The sequence below is a fragment of the Rhipicephalus microplus genome, unplaced genomic scaffold, assembly GCF_043290135.1.
Source record: "Rhipicephalus microplus isolate Deutch F79 unplaced genomic scaffold, USDA_Rmic scaffold_390, whole genome shotgun sequence".
NCBI classification, from domain to species: Eukaryota; Metazoa; Arthropoda; class Arachnida; order Ixodida; family Ixodidae; genus Rhipicephalus; species Rhipicephalus microplus.
In genome coordinates, this window is record NW_027464954.1 from 100,001 (window position 1) to 104,077 (window position 4,077).

General features: G+C 57.5%; 1 non-coding gene across 1 annotated transcript; it reads right to left on the bottom strand.

Moving 5' to 3' along the window:
• Window positions 1-1,003: 1,003 nt before the first annotated feature.
• On the bottom strand, window positions 1,004-2,816 carry LOC142794238 (small subunit ribosomal RNA). Its single transcript, XR_012892183.1, has one exon. It is a non-coding gene; the product is annotated as a small subunit ribosomal RNA (ribosomal RNA).
• Between the last annotated feature and the right edge of the window lie 1,261 nt (window positions 2,817-4,077).

The following is a 4,077-nucleotide window of genomic DNA, read 5'->3' on the forward strand; positions in this document are numbered from 1 at the left end:
GCCAGCAAGGGCCTGGCCGCAAGTGCGTTCAATTGTCGGGACGTCCAAGTCCCTCGTTCTTCCGTGCTTCCTCTTTCGGCAAGTCGTTGCGGCACCTTCCCAAAGCGCGCAGACCCGCTAATCGCGACGAGCGCGACGTGGCCGTGCCGCCTTTCCCTCGGCAGCAAGCAAAACGCCTGGCAACGTCGACGCTCCCCTAACCGCGATCTCGCACCGTGTTTCGTGTGGCGAATTCAAAAGCCGGCCGGCGCTGCTGCAACCATTACGGTCGGTACGCATACGCCGCGGAGGGCGGGACGGTCATCGGAGCGTGCGGTTCCTCCATCGAGTACTGCGCACCTCGGCCGTCGCATCGCCGTGCCATGACCGGCCGCGCGTCAACGCGAACCGGTGCCAGCGAGATCCCTCGCCTGCAAGAACCGACCGGCAGCCTCCGTCACCCGAGGACGCGGAGGCGCTTGCCGCGGACGGCGGGACGGTATGCACTGGTGCACAGCGGACCCGTCACATCGCCAGTTCCTTGACCGACCGCCGACGCTTGTGCCGTTCCTCTCGTACTTGGCAGTCGCCGCGCGATTGTCGGGTCTCGTTCTTGCACGCTCGAACGGTCGGGAGGGCACTCGGCTGGCGTTTCGGGAACGCGCAGCCTCGCCTTCTACCGACGTAACCACGACTCGCCGTTCGCGCTCCGCCGCTCCTGTTTACAGTACTAGGCGGTCCCGCAGCGGTCGGGTCGCGCATTTCGAGCGCTTCGAGCCACGGTGCAGTGGCGGGTCGAAAGCCGACCTATGAGTGCGTTGCGCCGTTTGTACCCGCGTCCGCCACCTGGCCGACCGTCCAAGGTCGCGGTGTTGGCGTCCGCTGGGCGCAACAATTTGTCACGGGGTGCCGCTCCACATTCAGGCAGCCCCGTGGGGAAAAGCCGACCCCGCGTCCAAACGGGGTCAGCGGCAGAAAGTGTCGGGCGCAGACGCAGCTGAGGCGCTCACCCTTCACAATCCGTTAATGATCCTTCCGCAGGTTCACCTACGGAAACCTTGTTACGACTTTTACTTCCTCTAAATGATCAAGTTTGGTCATCTTTCCAACAGACCGGCGCAACCGAAAGGCCGCGCCGGACATCGGTCCGAAGACCTCACTAAATCATTCAATCGGTAGTAGCGACGGGCGGTGTGTACAAAGGGCAGGGACGTAATCAACGCGAGCTTATGACTCGCGCTTACTGGGAATTCCTCGTTCAAGGGGAACAATTGCAAGCCCCTATCCCAATCACGAAAGAAGTTCCACGGGTTACCCAGTCTTTTCAGACAGGGATAAAGACACGCTGCTTCCTTCAGTGTAGCGCGCGTGCGGCCCCGGACATCTAAGGGCATCACAGACCTGTTATTGCTCTGTTTCGTGCGGCTAGGAGCCGCTTGTCCCTCTAAGAAGGTTGTAAGGTGCTGGGAACCCCGCACCTATTTAATAGGCTAGAGTCTCGTTCGTTATCGGAATTAACCAGACAAATCGCTCCACCAACTAAGAACGGCCATGCACCACCATCCACCGAATCAAGAAAGAGCTCTCAATCTGTCAATCCTCCAGTGTCCGGGCCGGGTAAGTTTTCCCGTGTTGAGTCAAATTAAGCCGCAGGCTCCACTCCTGGTGGTGCCCTTCCGTCAATTCCTTTAAGTTTCAGCTTTGCAACCATACTTCCCCCGGAACCCAAATACTTTGGTTTCCCGGAAGCTGCCCGCCGAGTCATTTGAGTAACTCAGGCGGATCGCTGGTTGGCATCGTTTATGGTCAGAACTAGGGCGGTATCTGATCGCCTTCGAACCTCTGACTTTCGTTCTTGATCAATGAAAACATTCTTGGCAAATGCTTTCGCAGTAGTTCGTCTTGCGACGGTCCAAGAATTTCACCTCTAGCGCCGCAATACGAATGCCCCCGTCCGTCCCTCTTAATCATTACCTCGTATTCCAAAAACCAACAGAACAGAAACGAGGTCTTGTTCTATTATTCCATGCAAGTTTATTCAGGCGACTCGCCTGCGTTGAGCACTCTAATTTTTTCAAAGTAAAAGCACCGGCCATCTCGAGGCACACAATGAAGTGCACCAAGAAAGAACCGGCATGATGTTCAGTCCGAGCCGTCGCATCGGGTAGATGCACTACTCGTCTGGAACTGAGATCCAACTACGAGCTTTTTACCGCAGCAGCTTTAGTATACGCTATTGGAGCTGGAATTACCGCGGCTGCTGGCACCAGACTTGCCCTCCAATTGATCCTCGTTAAAGGATTTAGAGTGTACTCATTTCAATTACGGGGCCTCAAAAGAGTCCCGTATTGTTATTTTTCGTCACTACCTCCCCGTGCCGGGAGTGGGTAATTTGCGCGCCTGCTGCCTTCCTTGGATGTGGTAGCCGTTTCTCAGGCTCCCTCTCCGGAATCGAACCCTGATTCTCCGTTACCCGTAACAACCATGGTAAGCAAGTAACCTACCATCGAAAGTTGATAAGGCAGACACTTGAAAGAAACGTCGCCGGCTCGTGGCCATGCGATCAGCACAAAGTTATCCAGAGTCACCACACAATACGGGCCGAAACCCGATCGATCTTGGTCTAATAAAAGCACCCGTTACCCAAAGGGCTCCAGGCTCACTGCATGTATTAGCTCTAGAATTGCCACAGTTATCCAAGTAGGAAGAAACGATCTAAGGAACCATAACTGATTTAATGAGCCATTCGCGGTTTCGCCTTATTTCGGCATGTACTTAGACATGCATGGCTTAATCTTTGAGACAAGCATATGATTACTGGCAGGATCAACCAGGTAATCGTTCGACTGCGCGTCCGTCCTCGCCCTCGGCGGGCCGGACGCAGTCTGTGTGCGGCGGAGGCCACCTTCAGGCGCCCCAACACGCTTATTTTGCACTCCGAGATGACGGCGTTCGAGCTCGCTACGGCACAACCTTCCCGAAAGACGAGTGGGAGCCGTGCGGCAAGAAGCACGTTCATGCTCGCTCTTTTTCGTTGCATCGACTCGGTCGCGCCGTGCGGGTTGCCCAAGCCCGCTGCACTGTCGGTGGACCGGCCGGAACTAGCAACGGAGCCGAGACTGCAAAGCCGCCAGACGACGGGTCACGCCCGCGTCTTCGGCGCTTTCGCATCTGAATCGCCCGAGGACGACACGGAACACACCTCGATATCGTGGTAAAACGGCACCGTCCGACAACCAGCCCCTAACGCATCAAGCGGATGAGGCTGCAGACGACTGCCGTGGATTCCCCTGGAGCAGACCCGAGGACACGCTTGACGAGGCCGAAGCCCGCCGCATATCAGACACCCGGTCGCTTTCGCGTACGCCGCTCACGAGAACCCCCACATAATAGCAGCGATAAGTACCCAGACCTCCTTGGGCCCTAATACGAGCGTACTCGAGAAAATTTCACCGCGGGTGTGCCCCGAAACGTGTGGCATGTTGAGCGTGCCACAAGTCTACGTCGCTCTCAAACCCGCCGAGGTCGTAGAATTTGCGACCCTACTCACGAAATTCCCACCGAGGATACGGCCGCAAACGTACCGCACCTTGGGTAGGCCACGAGTTTGTGCAACACTACGCTGACGGCACAGCACCGAGGTCGTGCGCGCACGCACGGGAAAATTCCGCCGCGGTTTCTGCCGAAAACGTGAGGCACCACGACTCTCCGCAAGTTCGCGTCGACTGCGAAAGACCGAAGTCGTGAACGACGTGTCCGCTACTCGCCGCCGACACGCTGGACACCAAACGTACAACGACTCGACGGCGTCGTAGAGGCCCACGACGCGGTTTTCCTTAACGACGTCTCGGCGTGGCACCGACAGGTTAGAACGGCCGACCAACGTTCCCTGTCCGCCGTTCGGCTCAGTCGAAGGGCTCGGCGACTTCGGCAACGCTGCGAAGCCGCACGGTGACGCACGCCATGTCCCCATTTTTTTTTTCTTTCTGCGTCTGCCGGGGTGCCCCTATAATAGCAGCGATAAGCACCCAGACCGCCGTGGGTCGCTCGCCCCGGCTGACGTGGTTTTTCGTACTCCTGCGGCGGTCGCCGTCAAGC